At 47.2% G+C, this 15720-nt stretch overlaps 1 long non-coding RNA gene across 2 annotated transcripts; it reads right to left on the reverse strand.

The window, feature by feature from the left end:
- Positions 1-356: 356 nt before the first annotated feature.
- On the reverse strand, positions 357-12868 carry LOC120973585 (uncharacterized). 2 transcript variants are annotated; one of them, XR_012203024.1, is made up of 3 exons: positions 12145-12868; positions 11890-12061; positions 357-615 (listed from the first exon to the last, which is right to left on the reverse strand). It is a non-coding gene; the product is annotated as an uncharacterized lncRNA (long non-coding RNA). The 2 variants fall into 2 exon arrangements; XR_005768743.3 differs by having other exon boundaries at positions 357-1935.
- Positions 12869-15720: the final 2852 nt, after the last annotated feature.

The following is a 15720-nucleotide window of genomic DNA, read 5'->3' on the forward strand; positions in this document are numbered from 1 at the left end:
AGGAGGCCCTCCTCATCTTACTGCCCAAGAAACCTGATGCCGCCGCGATAACTGACTACTGGCCTATCAGTGTGATCCACATCATCGCTAAACTGTTAACCAAGGTGCTCTCCTTGCGTCTCGCTCCAAGGATGGGGGAAATTGTCTCCGCTAACCAAAGCGTGTTCATCGCCGGCCGTTGCATGCACGACCGCTTCCTTCTCGTCTAGCAAACGGCTCGACTCCTCCACTGTAACGCCCACGATGCGGCTATATCTCCCACGTGTCGAGGCACGACTTAGAGGCATAACCGCATAGTGGTTTTGTCGCAAGAAGGGTCATCTTCACACAATCCCATGTAATGAACAAGAATGGGATAAAGAGTTGGCTTACAATCGCCACTTCACACAATACATAAATATTATTCATACATCATCCAAAATTCAAACATATAGACCGACTACGGTCAAAATCCAGATGAAAATAAGACAACCCCAAATGCTAGATCCCCGATCGTCCCAACTGGGCTCCACTACTGATCATCAGGAAAAGACACATAGTAACGACCACGTTCCTCGTCGAACTCCCACTTGAGATCGACCCCATCATCTGCACTGGCATCGTCGGCACCTGCAACTGTTTTGGTAGAATCTGTGAGTCACGGGGACTCAGCAATCTCACCCCCGCGAGATCAAGACTATTTAAGCTAGTAGGAAAGGATGGTGTAAATGAGGTGGAGCTGCAGCGGCAATAAGCATATATGGTGGCTAACTTGCGCAAATGAGAGCGAGAAGAGAAGCAACGGAACGGACGTCATCTAGCAATGACCAAGAAGTGATCCTGAACACCTACTTACGTCATACATAACTCAGACCGTGTTCACTTCCCGGACTCCGCCGAGAAGAGACCCTCACGGTTACACACGCAATTGATGTATTTTAAATGGGTCAAGTGACAAGTTCTCTACAACCGGACATTAACAAATTCCCATCTGCCTCATAACCGCGGGCACGACTTTCGAAAGATAATACCCTGCAGGGGTGTCCCAACTTAGCCCATCATAAGCTCTCACGGTCAACGAAGGATAAACCTTCTCCCGGAAAGACCCGATCAGTCTCGGAATCCCGGTTTACAAGACATTTCGACAATGGTAAAAAAAGACCAGCAAAGCCGCCCGAATGTGCCGACAAATCCCGATAGGAGCTGCACATATCTCGTTCTCAGGGCACACCGGATGAACACTACGTACAGCTAAAACCAATCCTCGAGTTTCCCCAAGGTGGCGCTGCAAGTGGCTCTAGTTTGGACCAGCACTCAGAGGAACACTGGCCCGGGGGTTTAAATAAAGATGACCCTCGGGCTCGCGAAAACCCGGGGGAAAAGGCTTAGGTGGCAAATGGTAAAACCAAAGTTGGGCCTTGCTGGAGGACTTTTATTCAAGGCGAACTGTCAAGGGGGTCCCATAAATCACCCGACCGCGCAAGGAACGCAAACTCAAGGAACATAATCCCGGTATAACAGTAACTAGGGCGGCAAGAGTGGAACAAAACACCAGGCATAAGGCCGAGCCTTCCACCCTTTACCAAATATATAGATGCATTAATTAAAATAAGAGATATTGTGATATCCCAACATATCCATGTTCCGACATGGAACAAACTTCAACTTCACCTGCAACTAGCAACGCTATAAGAGGGGCTGAGCAAAAGCGGTAACTTAACCAAACAACGATTTGCTAGGAAAGGATGGTTAGAGGCTGACATGGCAAAATGGGAGACATGATATAGCAAGTGATAGGTAGCGTAGCATGGCAATAGAGCGAACAACTAGCAAAGCAAAGATAGAAGTGATTTCGAGGGGTGGTCATCTTGCCTGCAAGGTTCTCAGAGTTGTCGAAAGCTTGATCCTCGTAAGCGTACTCAACAGGTTCCACGTTCACGAACTCGTCTCCCGGCTCTACCCAAGACAAGAACACAAACAAACGGAACCACAATCAACCACGAGAAATGCACAAGCTACATGATGCAAAATATGTATGATATGCGAGATATGATATGCGATGCATATGCGTGCTCCAGAAGGAAAATGATGAACATGGCAGTAACTTGGCAAACCAAGCATGCCACTGGGAAGATGAGATGATTTTGGTCGAAATCGATATAAAGATCACCGGAATCGGATGCACGGTTTGCAAATGGCAAGCAAACAAGAATGACACGAATCTGCGATAAACAGCATGATAGCACTTAAAATGCAACAAACAACAATGCTACAGCACCCCAACATAGCAACAAAGCATATGACAGTAATCTACAGGAGATTCTTGACAAAAGATGAACACTGAGCTACGGCTAGATCACAATATAACAAGCTCAAACAAGCATGGCAAAAGTGCAAAAGATAACAGGATCACAGACTTAGTGAAAAACTGGACATGGCAGAAAACAGCATCAGGTAGCAATGTTCGGAGCACGAAATCAACATGCTACAGGAACTTAACATAGCAAAACAAGGCATGGCAGTGTTCTACTAAATTCATATGACAAAAGTCTCTTACCGACCATAAGCCAAAAAGGACCAGAAGATATGATGGCAAGTATGTAAACATAGCAAGTTTCGTTATCAGGTTTCAGACTTAGCAGAAAACACAGCATGGCAGAAATATTAATATGTAGGCCTCTTTGTGAGCTTGATGCACTCAGTACAGAACAATGAATGACAAACCAAGCATACCTACAGCAAGATGGCATATTTATGAAGCTATCCATGGCAAGAACACAAGCATAGAATGTATGGATCAACTACGATAAGCTTGGCAAAATTGCATATCATGTTAAGAATCTGCCAGAAATATTTTATAGCAAAAGTAGAGCAAGATTGAGTCATGCTATAGCACTCCATAATTGCAAACAATTGCAGGAATGGATCAATTACAACTATAGATACAAAACATCCTTACTGAACATCTCCAAAATATGCATGGATCTCTCTGTAGCATCAAGTTTACATGGCAACAAAATAACAGCAGACAAGGACTTAGAGAAATCACCAAGTCCCTGAAATCAGAAATATTATGGGGCCTACTTTGCATGATTGTGCTAGTCACCACAGAGATCACAAAAATACATGTACTACACTACTGGAAAGACGGATGGCATACTTCAAAACACATGTAGAGCTCACGCCCAAAAGATGCACAGATTAAATGATACAAAAATGACAAATCTCCAAATTCTGATAAGAACCAGAGAATAACAGCAACCAGCCCTCTTCCAACAGAGATTTGGGCATCAAGATGACCTCTAATGAACATGGTGCAATTGAACAAAATGAAGAGCATCACGAGACGAACAATTTGACATATTACACGCGCGAATCGGAGCTACATGCACGGAGTTACGCAACGATGAACATGGGTACTTGCTGTGAATATGCAAAGACTTAGGAATTTTGAACTCGGGAAAAGTCAACCTCGCGAGCGGTTACTGTAGCTTTGGATCGGGATCTGGCCGGAGAGCTCGGCTCGGGCTCGGGCTCCGGTGGCATTGGCCGGCGACAGGGAACGAGGGAGAGGCCGGAGGGGACGGAGGCGAGGCCGGAGGTGGTGCCGGCGGGCGGTGGCGCGGCGCCGGCGGGGAGGCGGTCGGCGGCGGCGGGCGAGCCGCGGCGGGACCGGCCGGCGACGGGGCGGCGCGGCTCCGGCGCGGAGGCGGCGGGGCGAGGCGGGGCCGAGCCGGCGGCGGCGCGGTGCAGGCGGCGGCGGGCGTCGGGCGGCGGTGCGGGCCGGGAGGGCCGCGGGTGGGCCGGCGGGCCTCGGCGGCGACGGCGTACAGCAGCGCGACACGTGGCGGCGGCGGGCGGAGTGGACGCGTCCGGCCGGAGGCGGACACGTCCGGCGGCGCGAGGGGAAACGAACTAGGGTTGGACTGCAGATGTATTTCGGGATGCCCACATATTTATAGGTAGAGGGAGCTAGGAGGCTCCAAATGAGGTGCGGTTTTCGCCCACACGATCGTGATCGAACGACCTAGAGCATGGAAGAGAGTTTGGTGGGTTTTGGGCTGGTTTTTAGGGGGGTTTTGCTGGACAATCAAATGGACTTTGCGGATGCCCGGTTAACCGTTGGAGTACCAAACGACCTCCAAATGGAACGAAACTTGACCGGTGGTCTCCGGGTGGTGTAATAAGGCCACTTGACAAGCCTCGGTCCATTCCGAGAAAGTTTGACACCCGCACACGAAAGAAAACAAGAGGGGTGCACCGGAGGAGATAGGAGCGCCGGATTGCAAAACGGACAACGGGGAAAATGCTCGGATGCCTGAGACGAACACGTATGCAAATGCAATGCATATGATGACATGATATGAAAATGCATGACATGACAAAATACAAAACGAAAGACAAAACCCAACCACGGAGGGAATATCATAACACATAGCCGGAAATGGCAAGAGTCGGAGTTACAAATATGGCAAGTTACATGCGGGGTGTTACATCCACAACCACAAGTCACCGCGGGTTCTCCTTAAGCTCGACATTGCCAAGGCCTCGATACAGTTTCCTGACCCTTCCTCCTTGAAACTCCGGCGCACCTTGGCTTCGGTAGACGTTGGTGTGAATGGATCTCCATCCTCACGTCAACGGCCTCCACCCGCGTCCTCGTCAACGGCAACCAGGGGCCACCGGTCGATCATGCCTGTGGGCTACGCCAGGGCGATCCGGTCTCGCCCATGCTATTCGCTATCATCATCGACACTCTGAATTCACTCCTCTAGCACACCATGTCTGCCGACATGTTGCAGCGGCTCACCACGAGGCATGCGGCATCCAGCATCTCGCTCTTTGCTGATGACGTGGTAATCTTCTGCCACCCTGACCCGCCCGAGCTAGTCGCCATCCGCGAGCTCCTACAATTGTTCGGTGATGCATCCGGCCTGCACACTAATTTCGCCAAGTGCTCGGCATCGCCATCCGATGCACGGACGAGGTGTCCACCGTGATCGCCTCGGAGCTTTCGTGCGCCGTCAAGGACTTCCCCATCCCTTACCTGGGATTGCCGCTCACCATCCGCAAGTGCCACGCTTCCACGCTCTTCCCCTTGGTCGACATGCTCTGCAAGAAGCTCGCCACATGGAAAGCCTCCCTCCTATCACGCGCTGAGCGCCTTGCTCTGGTGCGACACGTGCTCACTGCCATGCCGATCCACATCCTCCTCGCCATGGTCTAAACCCCACAATCCTCAAGAGAATCACGACGGTGGTGAGGGACTTTCTTTGGCATGGTCGTAAGGACGCCAAGCATGGCTATTGCTTTGTTAGCTGGCCCAAACTCTCCCGCCCGCTCGAGTATGGTGGCCTCGCGGTGCGCTACCTCCACCGCACGGGCATTGCCTTGCGTGACCGCTGGCTATGGCTACAGGACACTAATCCGGATCGCCCTTGGAGCCATCTTCAGCTCCCAAGTGACGAGGGAACAAGTCAATTCTTCTGCGCATCCACCACTTGGGTTATCGGGGAAGGGCAAACGTGCCGCTTCTGGATTGACCACTGGATCGAGGGCTGCCGAAATTGCCCCAGCCCTGGTACCCCTAGTCCCGCGCCGGCGGCGCCGCCAACGCTTGGTCTGCGAGGCCCTACAGAACTCGCTATGGATTAGCGACATCCACGGAGCCATGAGTGCTGCCGCCGCCATTGAGTACGTCGACTCTGGCGACAAATCCAACGTATTCAACTTTCTACCGAGCCCGACAAAATCACCTGGAAGTGGACCAACAATAGGTTGCCCATGGCCAACTGTGCATACAAGGCATTGTTCCATGGATCGACCATCAACCCCTTCTGGCGGCTCATCTGGCGCTCCTGGGCACCGATGGAGCTAAATTCTTCCTTTGGCTTGCCTCTATGGACCGGTGCTGGACGGCCGAGCACCGCGCTCGCCATGGCCTACCGCATGACCCCCTCTGCAAGTTCTGTTGCCGGGAGCTGGAGTCCCTGGATCACTTGCTCGCCCGGTGCGTCTTCTCCGGGATAACTTGGCACGAGATCCTCTCATGGTGCCGCCTACCAATATCCATGCCAAGCACGACCGACAGCTTCTTCAACTAGTGGTCCATGATCAAGAGCTCTGTTCCATCATTCCTCCGCAAGGGGACGAACTCACTCATCGTCCTCACTGCCTAGTCCATCTGGAAGCACCGAAACGCAGCTGTGTTCGACAATACCCGGCCTTCGAACGACAATCTGGTTCATGCAATCAAAGACGAGGCCCGCCTGTAGGCACGTGCTGGAGCAACTAGGCTAGCATCCATAATTCCTGTAACCTGAACGCACTTGTACTGACGCTGAGCACCCTTTTCTCTGCTCACCTTGCACTCTTCGGGACGCCTTGAGCGTACGCCCCCTAGAGTTGCACCCTATGTCCCCCCCCCCCCCCCCCCCCTATCAATGAAATGATACGCAACAAAGCGTATTTACAAAAAAAAAAAAAAAAAAAAAAAAAAAAAAAAAAAAAAGACTTCAACACCAACGGCGCCTCTCATCACCCTGTAGTACCACAACGGCATGGGCACCCTGGGATCTGCACCGCCAGGTTTCTTCACCCCTGGGGCCGGCACCTCAAGCCTTATGGACGTCGCGATAATGCAACCAGTCATCTCCGCGGAGGCCATGAACCTCCTCACCACACCAATACCCGACAACGATCCGGGCAATGGAGGCCCTCCGTGTGGCTACATTAAATACACATCTGCAGCTTCAACAGCGCACCCGGGAGGCCACCGAGCGAGAAGCGCGATGACAGGAAACAATGAGTACGCAACAACACACACGACAATTTGTGCACGATGTTTGCACGACGAGACAATCAAGCCGTCCATGCATGCAGCAGACGGCAGCACATCGCTACGATGGGCATCGTGCAATTGACGTCCAGACCATTAATCGTGTGTGCTGCAGTTCCGGAGACTATGAACGGTTGCGCCGATCACGTAGCCGCCCACGAGCTACCCTCCATGACCTTGCAGCCCGCGGACGGGAGCCCGGCATAGGCTTCACTGAACCCGGAGAGGTCGCACCTCCACCAACACGAGCCCGCGACCTCCAGGCCGCCACAGCTCTCATCCACAAGCTACAGGCCACGCAAGGAGACCCTAATCTTGCGGAAAACTTTACCAAGCTCATCCACAGAATGATGGAGCTCCAAGACAACGTCTCTAGATCAAGAGACAGGCTGGCCGGCATGGATAGCGTCCTATCGGCAACAAATCAGCTAGCCCAAGAACAACGACACGACATGCAGCCGACACTCGTATCAAACGGATGGTGTGATCTTCAGCGTCATACAGAAATCCTGTGTGTAGTGCCGTGTGTATAGCAGGGTTCTAAGAAAAACTATATCCCAATCTCCCACACATAGGCAGCGGTCTTTTTCAAGGTAATTTAGAACACGCTTTTAAAGGTAATTTAGAACACGCTAGGAAGATACATAATCTACCACTAACTAATACATCAGATAAGTTTAATCATATGTCTTAGCTCAACCCTGCTCGTTTAACATACCATCAAGTCTTGAAACTTTGTGTCGGTTAATAGGAAAATTTAAATCATGCACACAAACATTTGTTTTCTAATGAGAAGACCTGCAACTACTTTTTATATATAGTAGTGTCACGTTCAATTCTTATTAATTGCTTTCCCTGTTATATCCAACAAATTCTTGTTTGATGTTAACTAATCTTATTTTGAAATTATATAAATAAACTAATCTTATTTTGAAATTTACAAGAAGGCTTCTAGTGCTCTCTTGGCCATGGAAATATACCCTTTCTTGTGCAGTAGTTGTTCCATTATTCGTTTATAAACTTGAGTCAATAATTTGAACATAAAGATCGACAATGAAAAAAGAAAGAACAGTTTACCCCATTTCTATACCAATATGAAAAGCTCGACCTTCCAAAATAATAATTTGAAAAGCACTAGTTCCATCAGCCGTCCGATATATTTAATGAAACTTATAATGGGCGTGTATAAATATTACTCTCCATATTCGTCTTTGCTCTGTTCGCATTTTCTCACAAACGGATTAGAAAATAGATTTTTTTTTTGAAGTTTGGGTAAAGCACTGCTTCGTTTGGTGTCTACAATACATATGACTCATATAGTGCTAATTTCATTTTTACCAGATCAAAAAATTATGTTGAAAAGAAAAATAATTATAGATCCAATGTCTCGTAAAAAAAACTTACCTCCTGTAAGTAATTCATCACCTCATAAGTATTCCCCTATTCCAGATTGTATACGTGAAAACTGTTGTATCTCATGCTTTACAGAACTTATGTTGTCCCTGTGGTATATACAACCTTCGTCCGGAACTAGTTGTCGATGAAACGCGTTTCAGCCACAGTTAATTTCGGACAGAGGAAATAGTTCTTTTATTCAGAAAGGTATACATGCGTTTGCATGTACGATTTGTGTCAGTCTGGCATTCTTTGGCGTGCATTGTCACTATACCGATTTGTGTCAGTCTGGCATTCTTTGGCGTGCATTGTCACTATACTCACTAGTAAAAAGAAGAACGGGTTCCCAAAATGCATCATGAGTGAATAAATTACAACAACAACGAAGCCTTTAGTCCCAAACAAGTTGGGGTAGGCACAAATAGTTTAAACAAGGAAAACACATATTTTTCTTCAATAAGTATTCCATGCAGCATTTCAACGTGCATCAATCTTATTGCTTAGGTTTAATAATCTAATCGGAAATAACAGTTGATAATGAAGTAGTCAAAAGATTTTTTTAAAAATTCTGCCAATTGTCAGGAAGACAATATTATCTCTTCATGAGGAAAGGTTTATTTCTGATCACATGACTGAGCATGGAGAATACATGCAACCATTTCATTCAAACAAAAGTAGATGCCAAAATCCCCTACTTGGCTAGAACATGTCACTGTGTCCACACAGAGCTAATTAAGGCTATGCACATATGTATGAAGCACGCAAAAAAAGTGTAAAGAAAAAAAATCATGCACTACTTGAATTTCCATTTTCCATTTTTAAATCCTATATGTATATACATACATTCATGTTGATTAAATCATAAAGTTTGATAACTACTTGACATATGAATTATATGTGTCTAACTTGATGTGCAGCTAGCCTTTATTGTACTTGAATACTTCACTTTTATCAACATGTACGTGTAGGAGTTTATTGTCTCCTACAGATTTGCTTCAAATTGTAAACTGCTAACAAGACGATGCCCTTGATTCCTTTCTGTGATCACATGTATGGGTGTATCCAACACAGCTTATTCCTGCATGCACCTAGCGTACAATATACATCATGTGCCACTACCGAGAAAATATATAAAAGCTAGCAGTATTAATTCTTTTATGTAAAAGTCATTTTATCTAACAAATCCTCAAGCAATATGTTAAATCCCACAGGTTAACACAATGCGATAATAAGAGGCTCTAAAGATGAACAGAGCTGTTATATGTATAGCTTAGCACAGTAATTTGTTAAAAATGCACCTGCAAAAAAGGTTAAAAATGAGGAGTGGTGGCTTTTCAAATGCTCTCATCAATATCAACTTTGGAACGTGGGTACAAATAGTAGTTAAGTGGAAGCATATTTATTGAAGCCATACTGCAAAACTGGACTTCGCATAAATAGACTCCATACATGGGTACAACAACTGCAGACTAGCAGTAAGTATTAACCATGCAGAGACACCAATACAACCTAGTGGCGATGCACGAGGATGTAGTGTTGTCATTGGTTTGAGCTTCCAGTCACCTTTTAAGTCAAATATACTACTACCTCCGTCTCGGTGAATAAGTCATTCGCGTAGTTCTAGGTTGACGATTTAACTATCTAAATCTGCATTATATGTGACAAAATATATATATATTTAGAAACTACGTTCATGTAGAAATTTAGTGATATACTTTTCATGACATATAACACATATTTAATTCCTCAAATCGATGACCTAGAACTACGCGAGTGACTTATTCACCTAGACGGAGGTAGTACCTCCGTTTCAGTTTACAAGTCCTGCGCGTATACCTAGATTGTCAATTTTACCACCCTAATATAAACTATATAACACAAAAATTATACCTTTTAAAAGTAGAAACTCCGAAGTTTATGTTGGTATATTTTTTGTAATATATGACTTGTATTAGGTTGGTCAAATTAACGACCTAGGTGTACGCGCATGCCCTGTAAACTGAGAGAGAGGTAGTATGTAATTCCCCTAGTTTTCTTATTTAATATGTAACCCTCAATTGCCCCAGCTAAGCTCATGCATTTCATCAAACTAGAGTTTATAACACACTTTGGGGTAAAAGAAATTTCTGCGCATTATCATATACTAATTGATGGTGAGCAATACGGTGGGGGATCAAAATCACTGTGGAAGTTTATCTTATGACCCTAGTGTATATTCTAAGGTTGAATTTTATAATTAAAATAGGGCACTATTAACTTATTACAATACAGTTGACAGTGGTGGATTACTTCACTAGAGATGCAGCAAAGTGCTCGTATTTACATGCTTCTAAACAAAATAATGAAGTAACAAATAATCAGGGTAAGAGACGAATGCCGTGGAAAAAGTTATATATAGACCAGTACCCCTCCCATGCATGCATGCAAGATTCATGGGCCAATGATAATTTGATGATAACAAAAGACTAATGGAGGACACCAACCTGCAGAGGATCTCAGATTTTGCATATGTAAGGTGTGATCTAGCTACTTACAAAATTTTCCAGGCAGATGGATATACTAAGTGCAGTTGCATATTTAATGCAAAATGATAAATATAATACTGGCGCGGAGCATGTTTTTAGAAAACTTTCATCATATAGTAATTAGATATGCATGTAGGGCAGCAGTTTAAAGACCCACACTTTCTAGCCACATAAACAAGCATGAAATATTGCAACTTAGTTAGATCAAACTTAGATACTCATCATACTAAATCTGACTCTTCTTTTTGAAAGAAACAATGAACAGTTGTGCTGATTACAATCTCCATTTCAAAATATAAATCATATTGTTGTTTCGTTATGAGGAGGCTTTGACACAGACACACACACACACACACACACACAAAAACTGCTTTGTTAATGTATACTTGGTTTATTTGACATGAATCTAATGTCACTAGATCCGTTTTCAAAAAGTAGACTCCCTCTGTAAAGAAATATAAGATGGAGTATTTACTTATGGACATAATTTTCGAAATGAGTATCACACCAATAATTGCATATTAATGAAATAATTATTGGTCAAAACCTTGTCTAATGAGTCTTATATTTTGAAATGGGGGCTTCGGCATTTCAACCTAGAAATGAGCTATCGGAGTATGAAAAACCAGCTGGTACCTGGTGAGTTTGTGTGTGCTATCCATGGATTTGCACAGGAAACTTCTCCACACCTATAATTAACGTTTACCAACAGATGAAACAATAACATAATAACTTAATTTGCAAGCAGATCAAGTGCTAGAAGCAGCCAACTCCCCTAGCTATTTAATCTTATTAAATCTTTTAGACCCAAAACTTCAGTCTCTCCCAAAAAAAAAGCATTATTTTGCAGGTGCAACTCTCTCTCGCTCTGCGAGATTATATGATACACTGGGAACAGTCTCTGTTGAAATTTCTTCCACTGCTCGGGTCAAACATGCAAGGTGGGGCGAGGATTGTGACGATAGCGTGTATGTACGAGAGCCATCAATGGAACAGTAGCCCAACAGGATATCCTACATTTGTGGAGCCACAGCTAGGGGACAACGTATCGTTGCACCATTACTCATACTTTGAATACCACCCAGCTAGCGATGTGCAATAGTAATTCTGAATAACAGAAAGGACAGGAGACAGCACAAGTTAAGTACTGACCTGATGGTAGTGGGAAATGGCAGGAGCAGCAGATCTGTGCGGCCGTGGTGTGCTATCCATCCACCGTCAGATAAAATTAAACCCATGCTAGAGCTCCTGTCTGACTGAGCCAGTTTGCATGTGAATTCTGGGCTGGTGTGCTTCGTTGAACTGTTTGTTAACTGTACCTGTCCTGGAAGAGAAAGAGGAAGATGGATGTAAGAGGAGGAGGTGCGAGCAGTGAACAGATCTGGTTAAAATTTACTGTACTGCTACCTTGGAGGAGGAGTAGATTCCTGCGTCGTGATCGATGCTCGTGCTCCGAGATCCATCAATGGCGCAATGAATATGCATTTCCTTCCCAAGAAAGGGGAGCAGAAAAGGTGGAATAGGGCAGGCTCCTCGGGAAAGATGAACGAACGGCGTCGTACAAGCATGGGAGGGAAAACCATCAGCTAGTACAGGCGCTACCTACCTACTCGAATCAAACAGTTCATGAAAAATGACCCAAAAATCACGCGCATATGGATTATAATTTCAAGATATCATACTAGACGGATCGATAATGGGGATGAAAGTGAAACTAAACAGTATCGCTAATTCATTCGCCTGTGAGATGTGAAAGAAAATTGTACTGCTGGTGCTGGAAACCGTGTGTCCGCGCGCTGGGCATGCAGTGAGAGCGAGGGGGCTGGGCACGAACGGCGGAGGAGGGCCGACCGGGGGTCGACGGAAACCCGAAGAAGCAGCTGGTGACAGATAGAGCAGTGAGCACGCGGCCGTGACGGCACCATCCGGCGGGTGCCGTCCCGCCCGGCCGTGTGCTCACTCTCTTCTGTCACCGCGCGCGCGCCCGGCCGGCCGGCACCACCCCGCTCGCCGCGCTTCACCCCCATCGCCCCCACCGCATACCATCACTCCTCCGGCACCGCGCAACCACCACTGCCGAGACTACGAGCCCATGCGAAAGAAACGGGCGTTAGTTTTGGTTTGGAAAGACCGAAAGATCGATCGAGGAGGAGAGGAGGCCAGTGCTATGTACCGGCCGTGCAGATTTATAGGCCAAGGGGGCGATCGAGGTCGAGGTGGGCCAGAGCTCCAGCAGGGCACTCTAGGGTTCCTCGCGCCGGCCTCGGCCTCGTGCTCGCTCTGGCTGCAACGAGGCCGGCATCGCTGGCCGCGGCGCCCCACTCCCACTCCCACTCCCACTCCCACTAACTACAGCTAGGCTGGCGCGACCGGCTCAGCGCAGCGCCGGTCTTGGTCCCGAAATTGGGGGATCGGGAGCGTGGGTGTGGCCGGCCGGGCTGCTGCAAGAGATAAGGGTACTACTATTAAAACGCCGAAAGCCAGTAGGGGCTTGACACGGAGCACATGCCCGTACCAGTGAGCTTTCTTGGAGGGCTGTAACTTGAGAGAGATGGTACTCCAGAGAGCAGGAGGTTTTAAGGTTGCAGCGATCGGCCCATGTACGTGGCCGCATGGTGGCCGGGGAAAGTTCATGTGACTGGTTCTGGACTTCTGGTATTTGATGCAGGCTCTGATGGGTGGAGCGTGGACGCGACCTTAGCTGAGCTAGCGTCGCCGTCTACTGCTAGCTACAGGAGTAGTGCTGAATGAAGCTTTTGGGGGAGCCGGGCCTGATATATACAAGGATGCAATGTGTTTCCTTTTCACAATGAATTTATCAAGGCATCTCGCCAAGTTTCCGGCTAAAGGGTTAGCCACTCGCCTCTCCCTCATTGCCCACCGTACCATTAGCCCTTTTCAGTCGGCTTTCATTAAGGGTCGTTTCATTCTGGACGGGGTTCTTTGCTTGCATGAAATCGTTCATGACCTTAAGATTCGCAAGTCGAAAACGGTGATTCTAAAATTAGACTTTGAGAAGGCCTGTGACTCGGTGAGTTGGCCTTTTTTACGTAGAGTTTTATTGGCCAAAGGGTTTGAGGGGCCCCTTGTCCATAGGATTATGCAGTTGGTCTCGGGAGGCCACACTGCCATCAATGTTAATGGTCAGGTTAGCAAATTCTTTGCCAACGGTAGGGGCCTGCGCAAGGCGATCCTGCCTCTCCCATTTTATTGAATTTTGTTGCGGATGCTTTATCTCGCATGCTCTCCAGGGCAGCCACTTGTGGGCACATTACTCCGGTTTGTTCTAATCTTATTCCCCATGGTCTAACCCATTTCCAATATGCGGACGACACTATTATTATGGTCGAGTTGAATGAGGCCTGCCTTGCCCACCTCAAATTTATTTTATTATGCTTCGAGGCGATGTCGGGGCTTAAGATTAACTTCGCCAAGAGCGAAGTGGTTGTGACTGGTGTGGACGAATCGGAAGCCGCGCGAGTGGCCCACCTTCTTAACTGTAAGCTGGGCTCCTATCCGTTCAAGTACTTGGGTTTGCCTATTTCCCCGGATGTGCTTCATGCCAAAGATTTTGCCCCGGTAGTCACAAAGGTGGGGAATAGGGTCCTTCCCTGGCGGGGCAGATATAATACGAATGCTGGTAAAGTGGCTCTAATTAATGTTTGCCTCTCCTCCCTCCCCATGTTCCTTATGGGCTTCTATCTCTTGTCGGCTGGGATTCATGCTGGTTTTGACAAACACCGTGGGGCGTTTTACTAGAATGCTGCGGACAATCGTCGCAAATATCGCTTCGTCAAATGGAAATTGATGTGCAGGCCCAAAAACCTTGGGGGGTTAGGAATTCTTAATACTTCCATCATGAATCAATGCTTGATGATTAAATGGTGGTGGAAGATTATGAGCGCTGAGGATCAACCCCTTTGGTTGTCGATCCTTAAGGCTAAATATTTTCCGTCCTCGAGCCCGATGTTTGCTTTGCCGCGTGGTGGCTCTCAGTTCTGGAAGTCTCTGGTCAAAGTTAGACCTGTTTTCAATCTTTCGTTAAGTTTGTTGTTGGGGACGGATCCTCGATTAGGTTTTGGCTTGATTGGTGGTGTGGAGATTCACCTCTCTCGGTGACCTTCCCTACCCTTTTCTCTTACTGCTCTGATCCTACTATTTCTATTGCGAAGCTTGCATCCCAGGGGTGGAACCTGGCCTTTCGCCGCTCTCTATCGCATGTAGAGTTTGAAGATTGGCAATGTCTTACTGCCCTCTTCCCTACGCTCTCGACGGTCAGGGATTCGGTGCTTTGGCCGCTTTCTGCCTCTGGGCGTTTTCTGTTAAGTCTCTTTATTCTAAGCTCGTTGGTGGCTCGCCTACCAATCGTTTTTCCCAAATTTGGAAGGCACGTATTCCCCCTAAGATTAAAATTTTCTTGTGGCAAGCTTTCCGAGGCCGGTTGCCCTCGGCTGATCAAATTCGTAAGAGAAATGGGCTGGGCTCCCAATTCTGTGCCCTTTGCGGTGATGTGGAAGACTCGGATCATATCTTTTTTCACTGTCACCTGGCTAAGCTTATTTGGAGTTGCGTGCGGGACTGGCTTCGTGTCTCTTGGGCCCCTGCCTCCTTTGCCGAGTTGCGCAGCTTGGCTTCCAACCTCTCCAGTGTATCTAGGCGCATCTTTTGGGTGGGCTTGAGGGCTATATGCTGGTCCCTGTGGACAACTAAGAACAAATTTACTATCGAGCACGTGTTTCCGGCTAAACCGGCTGACTGTTTATTTAAATCGTGTGCTTTCCTGCAGCAGTGGAAATCATTGACTATGGTCGACGACCAGAGGCGCTCTCTATGCTGATCTACAAAATCCGGACGACGGCGTCTCAGTTATGCAGACAAGAGCAGGATGCTTGATTGCTTCTTTTGGGCCGGATGCTTTAGCTTTAGTTGGATCTTTCTCTTCCGGCCTGCATGCCGTGTACTGGCGTGGGAGCCATGTACCTG

This window comes from Aegilops tauschii, chromosome 2 (genome assembly GCF_002575655.3).
Source record: "Aegilops tauschii subsp. strangulata cultivar AL8/78 chromosome 2, Aet v6.0, whole genome shotgun sequence".
NCBI lineage: Eukaryota > Viridiplantae > Streptophyta > Magnoliopsida > Poales > Poaceae > Aegilops > Aegilops tauschii.